Raw genomic sequence first — 25,167 nt, 5'->3', positions numbered from 1 at the left:
TAATAAAATCAAACCTGGTTAAAAAATGAGCGCATAGAACTTCTACTTAGAGTTTAGTTTCAATCCAGTTGCTTGCCAGTTTAATTCAGTCCTTGCTCCCACTTTGTGGTATGCAAATATTTCTCATCTGAGACCCTACGGCCAATCCAGAGTTTGAAAATAATCAAATAGACCACTGTGCAATTTGAGGTCCTGACAAGTACAGAAATGTTGTTTTATGCTTGAGGGAACTGTGCACAGACCATCTGCTGCCTTTGTGATTCCCCTGATGCCTGTCAAAGCAAGTACGCATGAAAAGGCAGGGAATGGAAACAGAGGTATTATGATGTAGCTCGGTACAAGAACCCAAGAAACCCCAGCATCTCTGCTAGACATCATTTTGATAACCAGATCTATGCCAAGTATTGAAATCTCACCTAGTGCACATAATCCCTTTGGGAACCCCACTGTGCATTTTATTATAATTATAAAGCATTATGTATTACATGCAGAGTGATTTAGGATAATATGATCAAATTGCACTGAATCATGGAAAATGATGCAAATTAGTGAAAAAATATAGCAACCTAAAATCTAGCTTTCTTTGGGTTTGGTTTTTATGTTTCAAGAAGGCCTAAATAAGGATGAGCTTGGTCTGTGTTGTGGTTTAACCCAGCCGGCAGCTAAATACCACACAGCCACACCGGCAGCTAAATACCACACTATCCCCGAGCAGCCGACCCCCCACCCCGGCTAGCCACCCCTATATATTGTTCAGCATGATGTCAGATGTTATGGAATACCCCTTTGGCCAGTTTGGGTCAGCTGTCCTGGGTCTGTCCCCTCCCAGCTCCTGCTGCATCCCTAGCCTGTTCGCTGGCAGGACAGAGCGAGAAGCTGAGAAGTCCTTGGCTTGGTGTAAGCACTGCTCTGCAACAATTAAAACATCAGCATGTTATCAGCACTCTTCTCATCCTAATCCAAAACATAGCACCCTACCAGCTACTAGGAGGAAAATTAACTCTGTCCTAACTGAAACCAGGACAATTTGCTTTATAACCTTATGCCTTGCTTCTTTCCTTTCTCTTCTCCAAGGTTAGAAAATGACAATGGCTACAGAACCCAAGAACTTGATTACCGAATTGCCTCAGTGATCTCATTTTATTTTTTTCTGAGAAACAGATGCATGAGATTTCAATCAAAGCATAAAAGAACAAACTTCTTCAGAATTCTATTTTACATGAAGGATAGTCAGGTTTCTTTCAAGGACCCACACTTTTTAATATGTTACCATTTTGATGTGAAATGTTGAGCCTGACACTTTTTGCTGATACCCAAACCTTTTTTTTTTTTTTAAGGAATACACCATTTTGCTCTATTAGAGCACACACACAAGTCCAAGTACTAAAAGTATTATGAAAAGCAAGGAGTCAAGAGTTCATAATACTCCTTTGTGCACACACACATAATGAGAATAAGGACTTTAGAGTTTTTGCTTACTGTTTGGTTTGGGGATTTTTATCAATGATCTAATATTAGGTTGTCTGGGATTTATCTAGAAAACCTATCATATTTCAATCTGACTGTTGTGCAGAAAAAAACAAGGCACATCTTGGAGATAGAAAACCCTTTCCTTTTCTCATATTTTCCATCTTAGACCCAAAGCAAACTTGCCTCTCACTTGATCGTGCTGTTTGTTTCAGAGTTTTTTTCCCACTGAAACTTCTCAACCACAATGCAGTAACTCATCTCCACAGAAGAAGATCAAAAATTTTTCATCTTCTACCTGATACTGCATCTGATGCCTCTACAATACTCAAGGATATTGTGCATTCATTTTGCTCTTTTCCCACTCCCCTACCCAAGACAGATGATACACAGGACAAGATTGATTTTTATTTTATTTTTAAACAACTAAGGAATTTCTCGTGTTATTCCAGTAACAGGCACTTCGTAACAGTAGTAATCCTTTACCAATTTCAAGCTTTTAAAATTCCAGTCTTTTCATTTTTTATTTTTTTTTAATCAAAGAACAAGCATGGTTTCTATGTCCTTTCCAAAACCTCTAGCTTAAACTATATTCTTATTCAGTTTAGACTATTCAAATCCTGAAGTGAAACAGCAGTTAGTTTTACCTTTTTAAATTGCTTGCAGTGATTTAAGGTAGTAAATTAAGTATGGATGTCTGTAGAACCCAAAGCCCTTTCCAGTATTGGAATTTTTTTCCCCAAACCTTCTAGCTCCTATAAACCTAGGCAAAATATAACTTAGGAAAACCAACAACAGCAAACCAAGGAACATCTACAAGCCTAGCAGTTAACTCCAAGCCCACAATGGGCATTACAGACTGCGATATTGCTGCATCCCTATCTCATAACCATCTGTGTGCTCCTTTGCAGCAAACCCAAGCTTTTTCTACAGCCTCACTACATTCATTGCTTCTGGCTAGCTTGTCGGGAGTCAATTTAAGACCTATCTTGCAAAGAAAAAAAGAGATAAGCTTATTACAACAATTCTCATTAGCACATGAGCTTCATAGCACTACCACATTTTGTCACATCCTGTGACATTCTACCCATAAAGGCCACCCAGTTCTTCAAATTACAATCACCTAGTCCTCCATGCTACCACTGCCTCCTAATGTGCTATCATTTCTTTCATAATAAAGAACAGTCTTAAGACAGGCCTTGAGGATCCACATTAAGATTGATGCTTCCCTTACAAGTAGGGCTTCTCTCTCCGTTTTAAACACTTCCTTAGCCATTTCAACATCTTATTCAACAGTTTTCTACACAGTTTTACACAAAACTGTTTATGAAGTTCAGAGAACCTGATTTCCTATAAATAAAATAAAAAAATTATCAGATCAAGGGACAAGATATATCTGGCTCCAAATACTTTGGTAAAACACCCTTTCTTTTTGCCATTTGCTACCAAATCTGTCAATACTTCTTTCTTCCAAATATGCTGTGAATATGTTGATTCACCCTGTTGAGATCAGCCTGTCTCGCTTGTTTTTTCCCCCAATACAATTTTTTCCTCTTAAAATGTAGCCAGTGTTTGCCGATAGATTATAGTCTCTAACGGATTGGTTCATGAGTCAACAGCAGCAGAAGTAGATGTAAATATTTTTCACGAATATATTTAATTTATTTAATTTCCTGTTTCAGGCAAATCACCCATTTAGTTTAAGCTCTTTTTTTTTTTTTTTTTTTTTTTAATTTCAAGTAACCTCCCAAATGTGTGTGGACACACATACTCCTTTCCTTCCTTCTACTTCCCTCTTTTCTCCCATGCAGACACCCCATACACACACACACTTCTGCACACACCAGATAAGAAAATAAAATGCCCTCCATTTTAGGCAGCTCCTTGCCGTCCTAACATGGCCACTTGCAAGAAAAAAACATTATACATGAGGGAATAGACAAGAGTGGTGTTGACATTCCGTGTCCTTATTTCCAAAAGACCTCATTGCTACAAAGAGAAAATTTTTAAAAAGGAAAACAGCTTTGTTTTTCTATTAGTAGAATGAAATGACAGTTCTCTGAACTCAAGGCTTGAAAAACATCCTGCACTCCTTGACCATGTCACTTAAACATCCTATGCTGTACATCCGGAGTCCAATCCCATTACCCATCTTTAGCATGCATTCCGTGACACTAAGTGTAAGTCTGAATTGTGGTATTGGAAGATTTGACCACTTCTACAAAAGGCTGTCCTAAAGTGGTTGTTTGAAACACTCATTGTCAGAGAGAATACATCTAATTTATTATTCTCACAAGATTTTTTAGTAAGTTTGGAACCAAATTTCATCATTTCTACAAGAAATAAATTAACACAGCTCTGATGCTGTGTACAACAAACCTGTTGAGTTTGTAGCACAAGACTTGCTTTCCATCAGAAGTGTACCATCGGTGACATGTTTAGAGCAATATACCTCCTTACATGCATTTTAGACTGACGCTTATTATTGCCTTTTTCTTTTTAAAAAGTCATGTAAATTTCATGAACATGTTATTTCAGTGAGCAAAGCCATCCCTGAGTAAAGTATTTCAAAATCAAGTACACGTTGCAATTGAACATTAAATAAAAGAAACAGCTACCCTAAACAAAACAACAAAGTCACCTATAAGAAATGACTGACAGGAGTTCCTGAGTTTGATGCATATTGTTTGGAAAAAACACTCTTAAAATTAAGTCCATCATCTGTTTGATTACCAGGTAAGCACAATGACCTGAAAAAAAATATTAGGAAAATTGTGAAAACGTAACAGAAGCTGATATAAACTTAAATTGTTCCTTTTAAGGAAAAAAAGGGGGAATATTACATTCCCACTAATACAAGAGAAACCTCTTTTACTTAGCCTTTGACTTCTAAAATTGCAGACAAAGGAAAATATCACAACCCTTAATTATTTGCTACTAAATTCAAAGACAAAAAGAAACAAAAAGTCACAAAGGGAGTTCTGAACTGACTGAAAGCAGGAGACTGAACAGCAGGGAGATGCTAATTCAGTTCAATTTTCTCAGCGTTTCTGAAGTTTTGCTACATTGCCTTCTTTGTTTTCACAGCAGACAAAGGGAGCCAAAGAGGCACCTAGAAAGTTTAGTGTCAGGAAATGATACAAAACTATCGTCAGACTTGATTTTAAGCAGTGAGGACATGCAAACAGACATTACACCTGCAAACAGACATTACACAGAACAGAAATTGCAGTAGCTAGCGGGTGTTTTCCAGCTAGCTTTAGGGCGGGTATCACATCTTGGAACGATTTCTGTTCTGGCCAGTGCACACGAAGGTTAAAAAAATAACAAATAAAAAATAAAGCTGACAAAACAATGCATCACAACGATGACCTGGGGTTATTTATCTCACTACTCGAGGTTCAACTCTTTTGTTTATTTCAGGTGGTTCTGCTTTCCTGTGTGCATGTTATGGATCACAAGGAACTTTTTCTTTCTGAGTGAATGTTCAAATGCTCTATTGCATCTGTCCACACACACATTTTCAGTGTCCTTCTAGCCTGCTTTCTTTGCTCCCCAGCTCATACAGCCAGACTGTCCCAGGTTAATATGATCTAGTCAAATACAGATATAGGTATAGCTCTATCTATCTGTATACAGCTACCTAGGAAGCAGCCTTGCAGGAAAGAAAAGGACAACAAGATGACCATGACTTGCTAGATATACACAGTCAGACTAAGTGGCGAAAGACACATCATTTTGACTATGTATTAGGAAATTTCTTATTTTTTAAACAACATGAGAATGATTAACTACAGTTTGCCAAGAGTGGTGTGTGTGAACAGTTTAAGACAACTGGACAAGGCCCTCAACAACCTGATGAGACCGGACCTGTTTGAGTGGGAGGCTGGACTACACCTCGAGATGTTCCTTGTAACCTTAAGTACTCAATTTATGGCCATGGAGATGGCTATCTTCACAGAGTTTCTTCTAGGGCAATTTTATTACATGCCACCCCGAGATGAAGCGCAGAATACAGGTTTGTTATTTGCTTCTGTTCTGCAATCCTTCCTGCAAACAGCTGTAAATCCTCTCAGAGATTCCAACTGCTATTACAGGTTTTATCCTGTTCATCCTTCCTAAATCTTTGGTGATTGTTTTCCGTATCTTTCCACAGCAGCTGTAACTAGGTTAGAAAATTAACACTGATACACAGTGTTGGCCTTTTAAACAACTTGACCACCCTAAGCCCCTCAAACTAACTATGAAGTGAACCTAATAATCTTTCTCTATTTTTTTCCTGTTTCTCTGAACAACCTTTGTGTGTCTGTAGCATGCATTTTCTCATGCCTTTTCATAGCTGTGTGCACTGAAATCTGTTGACAACTCTAGTCTTCTTTTCTTTTCAGTCGTTCAGTTTCTGTTTCATGCCTTTCTGCTTAAGCAGTGCTCTGAAAAAAACATTAAAGTACATATTGTTCAACTGTTCTTTAACAGCCCCAACAGAAAGGTTTTGAATCTCAAGGAATTATAAGTAAAATCAAAAAGCCTTCAACCATTTTTAATTGCATTGCAAAGATGGGAAATCCACTTTACACACACCTGCACATTAACAGGGGTCAATGAATTCTAAGACTAGGAACACTGTTAGAATTGGGAGTAATACATGTTAAAAATCATTTCATTTAGTCCCAATTAGAGTTCTTCTAGTATGTCCAGATTTTTAACTATTTGATTGTGTTTGACTTCAATCCTGACTAACCAGAATTGTAAAGCAAGGAACCTTAAAAAAAGTAACTTTTTATATATACTGAAAATATATTAATATTTTCATAATTTTTCCACAAGGAAAGCATTTCATAGGGTTCATTGTCACTCCTCACCTTTCTCAACTTCCTAGTGAAATCAAAGGCAATTCATCAATCTTCAAAGCAGAGAGGGTTACTTAGAATCAAACTTAGCATCAAACTTAGCTTAATATATTAGATTACATCTTTAACAATTATCTAAAGCCACAGAGATCAATATCAAAGCACAAGTGTCTAATCCAGAGGGCATTAAAATATCCTGTTGCAGTGTATCTGAAGGATTAAAGCTGTGTTTCAATGGAGATCAACATAAAGGTGGAGAAAGGAGAAAATAGGAACTGCAAATAAAATATTCCTCAGGTAGCTTCAGCTTTCCATTTTTTTTTGGTGGAAACAATTTACTTAAATTTTACATTTGCAAGACAAGTCATAGTAGTGTGGCATAAAGAGAACTCTTTTGTAGCCATCCTTCACTACTTAAAGGCATTATTTTCAGATATCCATGTCTACAAGGGGCAGACATATCCAGACGTATTGAACTAAGTTAAGTCAACGAACACAAAGCACAACACTGAAGACAAATTCAAGTGAACACAATGAAAAATGGACATCTTGCTTAAGGTACAGAGTTTTGTAGTCCAGTGCTACAGAAAATCAGTTGAAGAAAATTTTTATCTGATTTACCAGCTGCATTTTTTTTTTAATGCAAAGATAAAGCAGATGTGTTGCCCCAAAATCTGCATTCTCCACCCTCTCCTTCCCAAACCAGTCAATATTTTTAACTATGCTATAATACAAAGAACACTACATAAGCTACTACCTACCTTGTTCCCATTTATAAGGTCAAGATATGATAACAGAACTGTTTTAACACTAAAAAAACAAAATGATATGGAGAAAAAAAAAAATGTTGCTACAATGACCTTTCCCCCAAATCACTTTTTTACCTAATGGAAAAATAAAATGCAAAGGAAAAAAAAAACAGTTTCCTGAAAGTAGACAGATTTACTTGAAAGGAAAAATCACATGAACTTGAAGAAAAAAATTGAACTTTTAACCTGAATAGATTCTTCATGTCTTCTTATGTACAATGACAAGCTCTTTTTAGAGGTTCCACTTGATTGCTGTGTGACAACTTTCTCATTTGCCTTTCTGGCTACAATTGTTTTTATCCCTTGAAGTGTGTTTCATGTCATAAAACATCTCAATTAGGCTTAAAAAAAACAGGATCAGGGCTTGCTTGTTCACAAATTTGTACAACACATCCCTTCAAAAGAAAGCATCATTCAACACAGCCCTCTGTCCTTCATCCCACACCTACAAGTTTCCTTCAAGGCCTTTTGATCTTCACCTTCTAACACCGCAATGCCCTGCGTCTCTGCATCCACCACTTTCTGGTTCCACTTCTGTCCATTTTTCACCATCTTCTCCTACTCACCCTTCACTGATAATCCTTTATTTGTTTCATGTTACTTATTCCACCCAGTCCTTTTGCTACCACATTATCATGCTCCTACTATCTGTTTGATGCTTTTTCTGTCACGTCTTTCGCATGCACGAACACCCCTATACCTAAGATGAACTCAAACTTTGTCACATTTCAGCACCTCCAGAAAACCGATTAGGTGACAAGTAGCTAACTTACTCTGACCGAAAAAAAAAAAAAAAAAAAAAAAAAAAAAAGAGTGAATTGTAATTTCTAAAACTCTATTTAATGGCATATTACCAGTTTATTTTCCACTTTGTCCTTCTCCAAAGTGTAATCTCTGGTGATCAAGGACTTAAACACCTTCTGTGTTCAGAAGAGTGAGACAACTATAGGCACTACCACATTCAATCAATCATTTCACTGGGTTATTTCATTCAAAATCAGTCAATGCACAGACAAACACTGAGAACTTATCATGCACACGCAACAGCCGTACATTTGTAGGCAGATTCTGGGAGAGCCTTGTGACACACAAACCTGCCACATGAGATATACTATCCACAGGCCACCAATTGTAAAAACAATATGATATTTTAATCCAATTCTGACATGGCCTTGTCCAATAGTCAAAAGTTTCCATGCAGTGAAGCTGGCTGGTTTCTGTGTTAAAACAATGACAGTAATGAAATCACAACTCATTACTTTTCTCTATTAGGGAAGAAAAGACTATTTCAAGTTTTATCTTGCTTAGACCTGGCTTGTTCTGCCTTGAAATCCACTACAGAACCTTTCAAAGAAGCAGGCATCATAACTGAACCGCCAAGTATCTGCAGTCAGTTGTGAAGTCTACTCAAGCTATGGATGCAATCACTCAGCCAGACATTCAAGACTGATGGCTACTCCACAATTAGGGGAGTCTCTAAAGCAAGCTAAATTTTAACACCAACAGGCAAACGAGCAGACTGTGAGACTTGGCTGTCACTTGGATCTGCTGCACTGAAGTCACTCAAGTTTCCCTGGTGGTCTTTCCTCTGCTCTGAATTCCAACAAGCCTTTGAACCCTTATACATATTGCTTTTTATTAGTAAAAACCCCCATACCAGTCTTGCTGAGGTCAAGAATTTTAGTCAAATCGATAGAATGACATCCTATTAGCTAACTATTTCCTGTGCTCAGAGCCAGTCAGAACTCACATGAACATGCAGAGTGCAGAGCTGACTTCTGAGCTCGGGAGCACTGCTGAGATGTCAGCTTGGGCTTGACATTGCGCTAATTAACTGCATATTAAGGACATCTGCTTGGCTTGGAACGTGTGCAGAAAAGTTCTGTCAGGCTTCAAACACTGGGGAGACAATAGTTCTGCTCCCCATGTCCAAATGTTTCAGGGAATTGCATATTATGACCTTTAGCACAAGACTGTACTGAAATTGAGCTCTTTCAACATACTCCACTCATATACACAAACAGCCATCTCCCTAAAGTTAGAACAGACACCAAAAAATTGAGGAAAAAATTCCCCCAACATGGTCATTGTGCAAAACAAGAAGTACTTCTGACTTTTCTTCAGAAGCATTAAAGTAATCATTTAGAGTCATGATAAATTACTACGCAGCTGTTAAACCACTTTGGAAACTTGTAAGAAAGCTTCAGAAATATTCCTGAGCTTCCAATAGAGCTTTTTTCTCATTCCATGGTCCAAGCTCTCTCCCCTTCATTCCTCATTCTATGTTTGAGAGTTTGGAATTGGGAGGGACATGAGGTGTCCCTGTTTGAAGTGTCACTGAAACAGGGCACAGAAAACCAGCTCTAGTTTGAATGGATCACTTTCCCCCACCCCAGAAAAATCCCATTTAATTAGAAAGAAGCTTCTATGCTGTTTCAGTAGCTCTTTTCTGTAGGTCATCTGCTCCCCTGTTTTTTCTAGGGCAGATGCTCTCCAGACTGATGAGGTCCAGCAGGTAAGAGAAGAATTCCTCAAGATTTACTAGAGCAGACCTCACACACACAATCCAATTTGGAAAACAAGAGTTAGGACTAACTCGGAGCAACTTCAATGTGAGCATCACCCAAGAAATGAAAAAAGCTAGGCCATGAGAGAAATTGTCTTCAGCACACCTTGCCTCTTAGCCCATCAGTCTCACTGACACAGCAATTTCCATAATGATGCCATGTGCTGAAACTTGCTTCCTCAGCTCAGTTCTTCTGAACTGTCTGATCCTGCTCATGTGCTTGTTTTGACAGCTGTGTCAGCTTTCCCAATCGAATGAAGAGCTCTCAAGGAGAAAACACAAACTTGAGTGCTTTGTGTTTTACATGCATTTAACTAGAAGAGCAGATATGCGATAGGGGAAGAAAAGAAAGTGGAGATTTTCCTTGAACTTTCAAAAGGAAGATAAATTGATTGAAAAAGATAGGAAACAGGAGTGCCAAAGCAAGTGATGCTTACAAAAATTTGGGATTGAGGATTTCCATTGTAGAGCTAAATACGCACTTAAAAGAGTCAAAGGGTCAATATGACATATCCAACATAATTCCAATGAATTGTAGTACTGTGCCATTTTACAGCAGCTGAGAATCTAGAAAAGAATAGCCCACTGCTCAGGAAACTCAATATATGAACCCATTCTGTAGCCCATGTTTCATTTTTTGTATCAAAAAAAAAAAATGTATAGCGCACCTTCACTTAGAAACTTAGCAGCAAAGTTGTGAAGTAGCATTTCTGAAAAGATTTGAGGAGAGAAGAATCTATTCTACCTGAAGTGAAACATTTCAATCTAAGATGAAGCCAAAAGGAGCATACCTTGCAGGCTTTCCCAAAGAGCAACTTGAGACTCTTGTGACACACCACAGATGGTTGTCTGGACCACTAAAACCTGCAAGGGAAGAGATCCTGAAACTCTCAGGAGTAGGGCAGCACGCAGTAACTACTAAAAGTTTAACTATAAAGCCTGAGATTTTTCAACTTGCATCAAACAGATGAAAAACAAGCTGTCCCGACTATTGAGAGTAGGCTAAATATGGGACAGTTTCTCCAGACAAGACAAAAGAGCAGTATTCCAGACTTTGTTGCTACCACACTAAGCAGAACAAAATACTTCATAATGCACAGCCCAACACTTTCAAACTCATTCGAAAGCCAAAATCGTGACTGTTGTAGGGTCTGTCTTCATAGCTGTCAGACTTTAACCACATGTCTAACAAGCCAAAACTTTCTCAGTTGAAATGTTTGGCCCTACTGAAATATATAGGGTTATGGACAATAGCATAACTAACCAGATTTGGCTCCATACAATAGCTAATATAGACCAAGTGTAAGGCTCAGGAGACCATTTCTGATGAAGCATCCAGATGGAGAGCACCTTCATTCAGCTTGATTGCAGGTTGACAGACATGGTGCGATCCTTCTCTGTTCTGTTACACCAGGGAAGAGAGCACCCCTTCCCACCCTGCTGCACTCATATTGTACAAACTCACTACAGCTACTGTTCTCTGCTCCAACACCTTGATTTCTAGTTATTAGAAGTCTCTCTAGATAGGTAGCCCAATAAAAACTAGGATGTTTGTTCAAGTAATTGACTTGAAAATATTTCCTGTTGATGTTGTCTTTTATTAGAAAACCTCTGGGAGTACAATGGCACTTCAGTTTCCTAAGCATCCTCCAGAAAATGAAATTATCTTAATTCCACCAATGTGTTTTAGCAAATAACTCACTTCCACTCTGCATTGTTTTACACAGTTCGAAAACACAGATATGCAGGTATCTGTATATTACTCACGGCCATGCAGTTTCCTTCAAATTCTGGCTCCCAGTTACAAATTCAGTTAACTTAGGATGAAATTGGGTGCTGCTTGGAGAGCCGGGACAGGACTAGTCCCCATCAATCCCACCTTTAGATGACCTCAAAGCACCTAAATGACGTGTTGGCCATTGGCACAGGGAAGAATATCTCTAAGCTACCCTGTATCTTGCTGTCTAAGCACCAAGTAACTAACTTGTACAAATCTTTAAGTGCTTTATTTGCCTTCCTTGCAAGGACTCTCAGTATGCTACCTGGGTTATTTGCTGCAACACATTAGATCAGGTTAGCTCTTAAATGGAAATTCCCTATAGCTTCACTCAATAAGATGAATATAAGCTAAAATATGAGTAATTCAAGGTTTGTTTTCATCCTGTGTCTTTAAAGAGAGAGCACATCAATCAAGCAAAACATTTGACTTTTTTTTTTTTTTTAAGAGATTGCTTTGTGATTAAAAGCTTTTAAATGGTCTTAATCAAATACTTTTGTTCTGAGATTAGAGGCAGACACTAGTTTTAGGCCAATTACTTAGTAACTACTTATGTATCTTAAATGATGTTAGACATGATTTTTCCCCTTGGTTCTCAACAGCTATGCCTTTACTACAGCTGAATGACGACAAGATTTTGCAGCACAGAAAACTTGCATTTCCTCCCCCAGTGACAGTGTAATACCCCTTCCAGTTAGACAGCACTGTGAGAACCAGAGGGTAAGAAATACAGACTCCTTCCAGATCATGAAAACTGTAAGCTAACTCTGCAGTTGTGACACTGAGACATGAACTATGCTTACTTTTGGTGATATGGCAGGTCTACCACAGTACCCACAGCCTTACCTATTTATATGGCCAGGTATGAAAACCCTACAAGTTAGACTTAGCTTTTGCAACCCAAAAGAAAAACCTAGTTTGTTCCACATGTAAAATTACCATCATGATTTTCTTCCCTAGGACCTCCTTAACTGTATCTGTCTCAGTGTTTCAAGATTTTCTGGCCATTTCTTAATGTATGTAGCACCTGCAGAGACCTTTATTTTATAAGTGACAGACTGCAGAGCTGCTTAAGGAAAACCCCTCTGTTGTAGACCTGCATGCAACAGCCCATGGGCTGAGGAAATGGACACAACAGGCATCCTTCCCAGCACTTCTCTACCGCAGCAGGGTTAGTATTTAAGCAGAGATACTCCTTTTAGCTCTCCACTTTCCCCTTTACATTTAAACTTTTCTTCATTAATGAATGGGAGATAAATTTTATGCAAATCAAAGGCCTGAAGGCATCTTTTAATCACCTACATTTCCATTTACAGAGCAGGTATAAAAAGAGCAATACATCCCCTTAAATCCATTATCAAGGCTTCACACTGTGCTATTGTTCAATGAATCTTTCCCCAGTTTTGCCTCTAAAATTACACAGGGAAGAGAGTATTCCCATCAAGTTCAACTTTATCACCAAGTAAAGTTGTCCTATTCCTTCCCATAATGAAATCTGGATCCCTGATGAGTAACTTGCATTTAACTGGCAACACTCTGGGCTACTTAGATTAACTGCAACTGTCTGAACAGCTTGAACCTCAATAAAATGTGTAGTAAATGACCGAGCTAATTTAACCTCATTAATCCTCAAGCCAATAGAACAATTTGATGTCCACACAGCAGTTTGTGCACAGCCTCCAACATAAACATGCCCTGGTAGGAAATGAACACCAAAAATGTGCTGCAGCCCTACTGCCAGTGTTATCACTGTTGGGAAAATAGCTACATAATTAGGGACCTATCTCCAGCTGTATTGCAGGAGTCACGCACTTTATTTGGGCTTGTTAACAGCAGAACTGTTGTCTCCAAACTAGATCTGTCCTGGGATCTCCCCACTGCAGCACTTTGTGCAGCAGCCTCTATTTTATCTGTAAACCATTTGCCTCCAGTGTCAACAACACCACCACAAGCAGGAAAGGAAAACACAGAAAAGCAAGCAGGAAATGAGTTGGATTAACTTCCATGATAACTACCCATTGCAGTAGCATTTGAATCAATCTTTAGAATAAAAAGTTTGAAAACACAGTTACCAAGACTGTAAGGTTCCCCAGCACATAAATAAAAACAATTTCAGCAAGACATTTCAAATATTTTATACATATTGTTCTGGAATGAACACCAGCTACTTTTTCATCAAATGCAATACAACTAAACCAATGTGAGCGAACTCTCCACTCCCATATGGGAGCACAAGCCACAAATAACTGTGGCTTAATGCAAACAGTTTTTAGGACGCAAGTAAATCAAAAGGGAATATTTCTAAGCATATAAATGTTTAATTCAGCACCATTTATAAGAAGTTAATTCTCAAAGGAACTTTGTTCTTTCTTCAGTTTTGACTTGGGCTCCTGGGTGCTTAATCACTTTTAAAATGCGACTAGGCATTTTAGTGGAAAAGTAACTCAAATCCAGTTTATCAGTACTAGGTACCAAGCTACCACTGACGAACAGGTATGACATAATACGAACTATGTCACTTTGACCTCAGCTTATTAGAAACACCATCCCACTGTTTGTGTTTTTTTGTTCTTGTTGTTTGTTTTTTTGAAGATGGGTATATAGTTGCTTCTTTCATAGCTTCATTGCAACACAGAAGAGTGCTAAGAGAGGACTGCCCACAGAAATTCAAGAACCAACTGGGTCAATTGCTTAACTACAGTGCAAGTTTTCCATTAGCAACAAAACAAGAACAGAACATCATTTTGTGAAATGTTCAAATGATCATGACAAATGGTCATCAGTGCAATTGAGTCTAAAGCAAAACTCACTTGTTAGCTGAACTAAGTAACATACAGAAGTCTCTAAGTACTGTCCTCACAGAAGTCAACATCAATTTATAGCTAGAAATTGATGTTCATTGTAAAATTGAAAAGTTTTTGAAATATTTCCTATAAGGGAGGCTCTGCACTAGAAATACCACATGGAACTCGATTATTACTGAATCCAAGATACAGAACCCAGCAGAGCTTGAAAAAAAAATATGCCAATAAAGCTATTCCAATATTGCTATGATTTTGGAATCCTTCCTCAAAACGCAGCTTAAGTGCATTCCCTGCAAAAGCTAAACAACAAGGGGCAAGTTACATAAACAAATCATCTTTCAAGTGTTTTACTAGTCTACTTTCTTCCTCTCATTGTGCTGATGTACTTATAGGCCACCATTACAGACAGAAACAAAGTACGTTTAGTTGCCTAATGCTCTCTCTTGGGCAACAAAAGATCTTTTCCCACAACATTTCGTCTGAGCTCTCTAGTCTACTTTCCACCAGCAAATAGCTTGAGCAATCAAAAATGCAAATACACAAAGTACCACCCACTGTTCTTTATCAGATCTACATTTAATGGAAAAAATCACCTCAATCCTTCCTTCCAACTCTTTGACGAGGCAGGTAACTGTTTTGAAGAGACTTCAGATGTGTCACCATCTTGTACAAACACCAAAATATTTGCCAGAAACCACATAAAAATAAATAAATAGAATAGATTTAATACAAGTAAGACTTGCTCCAACAAGTTCTTCTCTAGTTGTCTTCTTCTGACTAGTCATTTTAAATCACTATTTCACCCAGAAATTCTCCTTTAACAAGTTTTACTTGCAAATTAAACAAATCATTCCTAGCACATACCTTCTTCCTTATTGTGAATATACAAAAAAGTAGTACATTTTGAATTACTGTAGAGTCTGTTTTTCTTAGAGACGATTTCACATGAAAAATAACATAGATCATCAGTAACAGAAACAGCAGTATTTGTTGTGTATAGGGAATTCTTGCAGAGACATTTTCCCTTGGACAGCAAAGAAATGCAATAACTTACATTTCTCAACCGCAGTGCATGCTTTCTGGCAGTATAAAAAACAGATCTCAATAATAAAACTATACCTCACTACCAATACTTACCTTTCAGCAGTTCCATGAAAGATAAATATAATACATATATATATATATATATATATATATATGTAAGTATATACATTATATTTCTAAGAACTTGCTGGGTTATGCCTAACTTACTGATTAGGCACTGAGTTTAAAAAAATAGCGCATATATCACTCATATATTATATCCTGGAGTTCACATTTCTGACCTTTACTTGCCTAGGCCAAAGTCAAACAACACTAAGGTCTCCATTCCCTACCTTCTGGGAGCACAGCTGGAAAAGTTTAAAACCTTCTGGGAGCGTAGCTAGAAGAATTCTAGCTTTGCAGACTTGTCCACAACTGTAGGTTCCTGATCCCTAAACAGGAAAAGAAAGAAGGTAGCTGAGGAGCTGATAAACAGAGCTCGGTATATTACTATATATATATGCATTACCAAACATGACGCTAATTCCAGACTCAAGAGAAACTAAAGTTGACCCTGTAATCCATTTTCTGTATGACTGGGATGACACTTATTTCTTAAATTTCCTCAGCCACTGATGAACAATGGCACTGATGTTTCTCACAGCCACACAGCCTACCTAATAGGTTGTCATATTCCTTGCGTTAAATTCATTGTTTTTCCCAAATATTCATTTCCTTCACATCTACAAATACATCTACCTGTAACTTAATTCCAGGATTTTTTTGTGGCTTTTATTTGTTGGTTTGCTTTTAAACAGTGCTAGTCCTACAGATTTTTTCCATGTGATATTCAAGAAAGAGTGGTCTTGATGACATTTTTATATTCAAACATAAATCTTTTTTCCAATACCCTTGGCCTGTTTGCTCACTAACCCTCAATATGAGAGGAAGACACTGAAAGTCACCAATCAGTTACTGTAATAGGATATTGAATCTGTTATGGAAGAGTAATTAAACAAATTCCTCAAAAAGAAAACACTGGCTTACAAAGAATAACAACTGTGTCTTCATTGGAGCAGTCACAGTAGGACATTCTAAGAGAAACCCTTGGAGGCAGTAATGCAAGTCACTGCCACTTCTGTATTGTTCAACTATAAGGCCAATTTACTTCTGTGCAACTATGAAGTACAACACAGGGAAATCTGATCTCTTGCAAATCAAGCCATATGACCAGGAAAATAAAGCTAAGGGTATGCTCTTATTTTAATTTCAGGATCAAACGGCACTAAGAAAACGCAAGCTGAGGCTGAGTTATCATTTTTCAAGTTGCTCTGTCCCAGAACACTGAGATTTCAAGTGACTGGGCCAGCTCCTGCCTGCTCAGCATAACAAAGAGATCGAATTAAGGAGGTAAGGAACATCTCAACACCCTCAAGGAAGGGGAACAAGAAGGCAGGCAATGAGAAGATTCAGTCATCCAGATGTAAGATCATGAGATTTGATCTAACAGGACACTCACGAAACAGACAAATGAGGGTCTGCACTAGACTACTATTACCTTGCATGGCTTCTAAAGAAGACTTCTGTAGAACTCTTCTAAAGTAACTTGCAATTACTTGTAATCAGGTTATTTATTATTCCATTATTGTCCCAGAATTAAGCACTGTATATAATGTTAGACTTGCATGCCACGGTAAAATCTGCTCACCTCTAGCTAAATGCAAGCCATTTCTAATTCATCAAGTCCATTCTGCCTCTCTTCTACTTCACACAAACACTTTCCAAGTGGTGTCACAGATGCAACTTCAGGATGATGCTGTTCTCAGGTACTAATGACCAACTACAGCTGGTGACAAAGCCAACTGCCCTCTTCTGCAGATGGTAGACTAATTTACTGCTCTGCAGCACTTACCTTTCACTTAGCTACTTCCAACTCCATCTAAACCATTCCCCTGCCTTAAGAGCCAACAGTCCTTATTCTTACATGTGAAAGATAATTTATGTTTTGGATTCTCAACTTACAACAATACCGCAATATGAGATCATCTGGCCTAAGCCATCCCATAAACAAAGCACTATTTTGTTTTTACACTGCTTTGATATTTGTAGAAGACATTTGCTGAGGAGATGGTGAACACACACACTTTATATAGCACTTCAGACTGAGTGTCTGAGTTTTTCAAAAGGTGTTCTCTATACAGCAGGCTTCAAAGGCTTAGTTTCAGCTCCCTGATATCAGGTAACAATAAATAAAACAATCACATGATAATAAACCCTAATTGAATAATCTGATTACAATCACAATGAGAAACCATACATGCTGTTCAAGCACCTCTCTGTGGTTTATGTCTGCTTTAAATATAGGAAAAGCTTCAGTTCTTTTCAAGTGAGTGGGAACATTTAGTAGTTTAATTGAACAATTAGTTCCCTTTATTTTAAGATGCATCTTACAAGCATTTCATGTCATTTCCTATTACACACCCCAAAACACTTGCCAAACTTTCCTGCTTCCTGACAACTATTCAGAATGCGATGAAATTTTATTGTCAAAGCTTTGACTTGTACTTACCTCAGAATGCCTGTCAATTACTTCCTCAGCTTAGAGGAAAAAACAATACCATCAATTTCTAGTTCTGAGATTCTCTCTCTATTGCCCTCCAAAAGTGGGCTCCATCCATTTTACATGCACAAGTTAGCCAGCCAGCATCAAAGCAGCTTAACCATTAAAACTATTATTTACAATAATCAAGAATTAATATATATATATATTATCATAGTATTTGGCATTCCACAGAAAAGCAGCATAGATCATCTGGTGCTCCACCACCTGTATTTATGTATATAAATATGTATAGAATTTGACATAACAATTGAATAATTGTATGTTAATAATGGATTTTCAGTATACTCTACATAGATTCCTCCTCAAAACATTAATTCTTGTCTCATGTAAGTGAATATTATTTAGGATACCAGGTGCAGTTTAAAATCAAATATGCCTCAGCATTAAAAAATATATGCTATTTTAGTCAAAAAAGGTAGGTCACAGCCTATAAAATCCAAGGCATTTCAGAAAAGCCTAGATAAGTATATCTGCACATCCACGACTCCACAGCACAAAAACTCTGTTGGTTCTGAAGGGTACCAGTCATTGGCCCACCCCACAAGGCAACCAACACACAGAGACTTGTCTGCATGAGATGTGACTTAACTGATAAACATTTTACACGCCCTTGTTGCTTGATATCTCCATCCTCCTTAAGTAAAGGATCATCAGTAGTAGAGTCCCTTAAGGATTTTAAATAGAGGCATTAGCAACTCTGCATGGATGTAGAATATTTTGTCTTTGGTTAGGTAATTAACTTTTAATTTTTCTCTGCTTCTAATTTTCTTGTTCCTCTGTAATTGGTATATTGCCAGAAAGGGCAGAAATCTGTTTCTTCTGAGTGGCACTGTTGTAATAGAAAATGCTTTTAAATGCAGGCTCTGTGATGCATCCTGATGATTGTCATTTCTTGGGGACTGGCTTTCCCTCTCTGAAAGTGTTTTCCCCTTAAGCTTTAAGGAATAATTCAATATTTTAAATTACGAATGTTTTGTCCCTGACTAGTTCTGTTAGTGGACACCAGCAATTTGAGACTGCCCCTACCTTGACACATGCTTTCTTCCTTTCATTATCGGAGAAGTTAGCACTTAGCTTTAGTTTGCAGGGGATTTAAATCCATCACTTGCCACACAGTTTAAAATCACCGATTTAAATAAGCACCTGAAACAGCCAAAGAACTCAAGAAAAGAGAGAAACGGACAGGAAAGACAATGTCCTCAGAAGTTTTTTAAGCATTGCCCACTTCTGAGCAGCAGCATTTGATCTTGCTTGAGACCAGCTGCTCAATGCTAGGTATTTCTGGTGAGCATTTCCATCGTGACAATTCATTATCATTAATATCCTGATATGTAAACAACTAAGGTGTATATTCATCCCCTGCCTGGCTCAAGAGTAACAGCCCATGGACTAGGAAAAGCACCTACATACTAAGACTTTTCAATTAAATAATGTGTTTACAAAAAAAAAAAAAAAAAAAAAGGATTTTTAAAAAAATAAAGATATAAAATTTTTTAAGATTTAAGATTATTTTTACTGTAATTCTGAAAGGTGAGAAATAAGACTCTCTATTCCAAACGTTTGTATACTTATCCTATGTTTCAAAATTAACAAAGTGCTTCCCTACAATAAAAGTTGCCAGAGGTAGGGAGAAAACAATAACCCAACAAACCAAGGATAAAACTATATAACACTTAAGTACCTAATGCCAGCACAAATGGTTTAACCTATTTTTGCTACAGAAGGCTCATTTACAAAAAATAAAAGAAATGAGCAAATGATAATGACAAATTAGTTTTGACCTCATTACTGCTGGCTGCTAGATAACATGATATTACTGCTGCCTAATAAACCTCTGCTTTCTCTTTAATGTGCATAAATCATTGTCAGGTCACTAACTTAAATTATTCTCCATAAATGTGGGAAGCCATTCTTCAGATTTAACAGGAATCTCTCCTTTACAGGGCTATACGTTGCATTTTAATACAACACCCCTTATAAAATTTCTGCCAGCTGCTGCAAAATGACAAATTCTAAGACAGAACCAGTTCTCCCAAATTCTGTATTTGAAACATATTGGTTATCTACATAAAAGTAAAACCAGTTTATACCTCAGCCCTTCATAAGGGCTTCTGACACATCCTACTGAAGCTGAAAGAAGTAAAAGATTGTCAAGCTGCTGAATCTGTTTTCATGGAAACTACTTTGTTTTTCCAGAAATCCAGTTCACTAGTAAAAAACACACACAATGGGATGAACACCCCACATACAGTTTGCATGGTTTGGTGCAACCTACATCAATATACAGCAACAGCTGCCCCTAATACCTTCAGCATCTGAGATTAGCAAATCTTATTTCAAACATGGTTGAAATGTTTCCACAAAAAGGCTCCAGTCTTCATAGTAATAAAAGTTACATGGATTATTTCCCTGAGCTCTCAAGACAAGATGGCCTTACCAAAACGGGGTAAACCATAGAGCTTACTGCTAGTAACTGGATCACAATAACCTGTTTTCCTGAACTGGGGATAGATAACTTTCATCAAGAAGGTTAATTGCACAGCCAGAGGCTGGCTTAGTCACACCAAAAACAGCATAAGGGCAAAAAAGCTAGTGCGTCAGAACCAGAACCTATCACCCTAAAGAGGATATGAAAGAGGAGCTCTCAGTGACAATGGGGGTATTCCAAAAAAGCTGCCTAAATAATGCATATCCAAAACATTGCAAGAGTATGTGAGCAAGTCAACAATAGGCAGGAATTCATTTTCTAATGACAAAGGATGTCTTCATCTGCATAACTCTAAATAAGCAGCAAGCTCACTCTTCCTCGATTAGATTTTCTTTAAAGGAAAGTCGGGAACAGATTAAAAAAAAGACAACTAAGTTTCCCTTTGCCCAATATTTGTGTAGTCATTAAATTTGTAATAGGAGTTAAACCTATTTCCACTATTTTAGAGCAACAAATGCTTAGACCTGCCAAGTCACATTTCTTTTTTATAGCATTCAGAGTGATAGCAGCCACTTTAGTTTATATGTATTGTAAAAAGTAAATGGACAGTAGTAGTGACAAGTCATAGTCATTTTGATAGACAGAATCTGGCCATTAAACCTACTGCTGTAAACCAGCTATGTCTTACTGATTTCATTAGATCCATATTAAAAAAGCTGACAAGCTGTCAACATGTTAGATACATATGGAAATGTTATATGTTATTCATTTGACGACATAACCATCTGTCCTGGTTTCAGGTAGGACAGAGTTAATTTTCCTCCTAGTAGCTGGTAGGGTGCTATGTTTTGGATTAGAATGAGAAGAGCGCTGATAACATGCTGATGTTTTAATTGTTGTAGAGCAGCGCTTACACCAAGCCAAGGACTTTCCAGCTTCTCGCTCTGTCCTGCTAGCGAGCAGGCTAGGGATGCAGCAGGAGCTGGGAGGGGACAGACCCAGGACAGCTGACCCAAACTGGCCAAAGGGGTATTCCATACCATCTGACGTCATGCTGAACAATATATAGGGGTGGCTAGCCGGGGTGGAGAGGGGGCCGGCTGCTCGGGGATAGGCTGGGCATCGGTCAACGGGTGGTGAGCAATTGCAGTGTGCATCACTTATTTCGTACACATTATTACTATTAATACTATTATTATTATTATTATTATTATCGTTATTCTTTTCCCTGTCTTAATAAACTGTCTTTATCTCAACTCACAGACTTCACTTTCCCGTTTCTCTCCCCCATCCCAGAGAGGGAGGGGGGAGGGTGAGCGAACGGCTGTGTGGTGTTTGACTGCCAGCCGGGCTAAACCACAATACCATCCCAACTTGAAGTAATTTTGGCCACATTTTTCATTTGGTCATTCTATTGCAACTATTGAGCTCAACCGGGTAACTCGTTGCCATAAAGCACAGGTCTTCATGAAACGCATGGAAAAAACATATACGATTAGTACGCCTTGTGAGCTGAGTGTGGTTATCACAGAAAATAATTGGAAGCGTATACCTAACCATGGATGCTGAATGTTTTATTCTGATGTTGAGAACATTCTTCTATAGGGAAGAGAATTATTGGAAACAATACTGAGGATCATTGTTAAACAAGACAAAAATTGGATTAAAAGGAGAGGATCTAGGTTAGGCATAATTTAATAGTCTTCTTATCACACAATTTTTTTTTTCTACAGTACAAAGAGTAACTGAAGAATTTGAATACACTCTTAGTTAAGAACTACTACAGGACATTTTACGCTAAAATTGAACCAACTAAAATAAGGCTGTATGTGCTATTTTTTCTGAAAAAGAGTAACAAACTTTTAACAAAGCTGAGAGGAAACATTCTGCCCTCTCTTAGCATCTTGCATCACTTCAGTTTTAAAGACATCAGAAGTAGCAGTAAGAAAAGCAAAACAATTTGTCAGACTAATTGCTACGACTGTTTCACCTGTGGAGAAAAAAAAAAGCAACCTGTATGGCTTGAGTCCCTCCAGAGTATTTCAGAGCTGTAAATCTGGGCCATTTTGTTGAAGATTTACTGACTTCTCAGCTGTCTGTTCCATTAGCTGTGACATCATTCATCCTGGGAAGATTTTCACCTCGAAAGGATTTTCTTTCTGAAGATGTTCTCAGAAATCTGCTTAGTAGCAGAAGAGATTGTGGCTAGTAGTTAGACCAACCATTGTTGATCAACGAAAAAGCAGGAAGGAATTAAGGCTTATTGGCCAGTTTGAGTATTGTCTTCTCTTCACAAATTTGTTTGGGTGTTTTTTTTTTTTTTTTGTTTTTTTTTTTTGGTCAAGAAATTCAAGTAAACCTGTCTGAAAAAGGACAGCCCAGACAAACCGGAGAGTACCCTTAAATTTGGTACATTTTATGTCAGGTAATTTACATGACTCCCCTCTTGAAGTTTATGCAAGACACTGAAACTTCAGTAATGTGGGGTGGGCACAGGTTTTTCTTTTTACAATATGGTAGGATGAGGGATACACACCAACAGATGCTTTGCAATGCATTACTAAACATGCACCCAACCTTTTGGGGGAGCAAATATCAAGCCATGAGCTGCTGCCTGATATTGCACTGAAGCAGCATTTATGAATTTAAGTGCTAAAACTCTTTTCTTGGTTAAAGACCTGTATTTTTCACATTGAGCTAGATTTCACATTGAGCTAGAAAACAGGCATGTTCCTACCAGCTCCAGTGGAAAAACTGTTTTAAATATATTATACTACGTATTAAGTATTCAGAGGTCTGCAATTGTTGAGCATTGTACCAAGTCATGTCTGATATGATGCATTGTCGTCAACTTGACTAAAGTATCTTTCTGCTAGTGGAAATCTACTGATGCTGCAGACAGCAATTTGCAGAATCAGGTTTCAGGTGACAGTTACATAAGCAAAGATAGACGTGCCATATGACATTTTTAATCAAAACAGCCTGAGTATTGCATAAGGAACAGCATGAGCCAACTGCTCACAATAAGCTCCAGGTCACAAGATATTCACAGAAGCTTGGTTAAAAATTTCAAGGTAACAAACACATTCAAAATTCAAACACATTCAAGGTTTAAAAAAAATAAAAACTACCATTGAACAAGACAGAAAAATGAGTGAAGAAGTTATTCATTAGAGGTTATTTAACCAGTATAAAACAACTTCAGCACATTTTTGCTTTTGTAAATACATCTACAGAAAATACACTCAATTTCTTGTACATTCTTTGAGCCAACTTCCCAGCTCGTGTTATTCCCTCCAAGTTCAGCAAAGCTATTATGGTGTTACTCCAACTAATTTTTTTTTTTTTAATTTCATAGTTTATGTGGTGTGGTTTTTTTTATTTAAGGTTTTCTGTTTAAGAAATTCTAACAACAACCTACAGTAACCACAGAGTCTGAAGGCAAGTTAAGAAGTTCAAGCTTTACCTTTTTTGCAAGCTTAACTTAAGTCTCCATGAAAAAAACACAAGGTACAACCATGGAGCGTTTGTCCCTGAGCTTTTTATTCCCAATGACAGCAACAGAACTGTGAAGGACAAAGTGAAATAAATCAAAAAGAAGTAGGATTGCTACAACCGACTAAAAGGAAACTGGCATCTTCATTTATTTCCGTGGCAGCAAACCAACTTCTTTCCGGTTCCCATCCGTTCAGTGATATGTCCTGGAGTGCTGGACATGTGCATAGTTGAACCATCCATGCTAACAGCATTATTTCAAGCATTTTTCAATCATTATCTTGCCTTCTAATGCTTTAAATAAAATGCAGTTTTTGAAGCAATTTCTTGCTGTTCAGCCAACACTACGTTTGCTGAGGAAGACCACAATATCGGAATGGAAAGCTAAGTTACACTAGTCACCTAAAGTACAACTAAATCTCAGTCCTTTTTCAAATCCTCTCTAGTGAAAGCAGTACTTCTCTGCAATTTTATTTACTCCAAGATGATGCTTATATTCCTGGGCCAAACCCAATGATACCTGTGTTAACCTCATAGAGGGATGATCTTTCCAACAAGATTGATTACCCTGCATGAACTAATTCCATTCAAGATCCCTTTCTGAAAACTGTACTGTATCATGGTTTTGGCTGCGACACAGTAAATTTTCTCTATAGAGGCTCATACAATGCTGTGTTTTAGATTGCTGATGAAAACCCATCCTTTTTATTATTGCAGAGCAGTGCATGCGCAGAGCCCATGACTCTCCTGCTCCTCATGTTGCCCTGCCAGTGAGGAGGCTGGGGGTGCACCAGGAGCTGGGACAGCTGGCCCCAGCTGCCCAAAAGATGTCCCGTACCACAGGGCGTTGTGCTCAGCAACACCAGCCAGATGAAAGAGTGGGGGATGTTCCAAGTGATGGTGTTTGTCTTCCCAATGCACTGTTACACATGATGGGCCCTGCTTTCCTGGCAGTAGCTCAATTCCTTGTTTTGCTTTGCTTGCAGCTTTTGCTTTGCCCAGTAAACTGTCTTGATCTCATGAGTTCTCACACTTTTCCAATGCTCTCCCCTGTCCGAGCCAAGGAGAGTGAGTGAGCTGCCATGTGGTGCTGAGCTGCCTGCTGGGGTTCAGCTACAGCACACTGCAAGTTCTCTTCACAGATCCCAGCAACACCTTTAGCAATCAGAATTACGCTACAAGGGCTCCATAATCCTTTTCCTCTACCAAAAAAATTCAGTAGAGAATGTAATTGAGACAAATGGGAAAAGTTTACCAATGAGATGCAAATGCCAAAAAAAAAAAGAACAATTCACTTTCAGTTAATAAGTTACAAATATGAGTGG

The 25,167-nt window shown here is 38.0% G+C and overlaps 1 long non-coding RNA gene across 2 annotated transcripts in view; it reads right to left on the bottom strand.

Moving 5' to 3' along the window:
• The window catches only part of LOC121072597, a 144,338-nt gene extending 128,590 nt beyond the window's left edge, over nt 1–15,748 (bottom strand). For both annotated transcript variants that reach the window (XR_005821335.1, XR_005821336.1), the window contains exon 1: nt 15,650–15,748. This is a non-coding gene — a long non-coding RNA (uncharacterized LOC121072597). The remainder of the gene's footprint in view (nt 1–15,649) is intronic.
• Between the last annotated feature and the right edge of the window lie 9,419 nt (nt 15,749–25,167).

The sequence above is a fragment of the Cygnus olor genome, chromosome 6 (genome assembly GCF_009769625.2).
Source record: "Cygnus olor isolate bCygOlo1 chromosome 6, bCygOlo1.pri.v2, whole genome shotgun sequence".
Taxonomy (NCBI): Eukaryota; Metazoa; Chordata; class Aves; order Anseriformes; family Anatidae; genus Cygnus; species Cygnus olor.
This window is presented reverse-complemented; position numbering and strand designations above follow the sequence as displayed.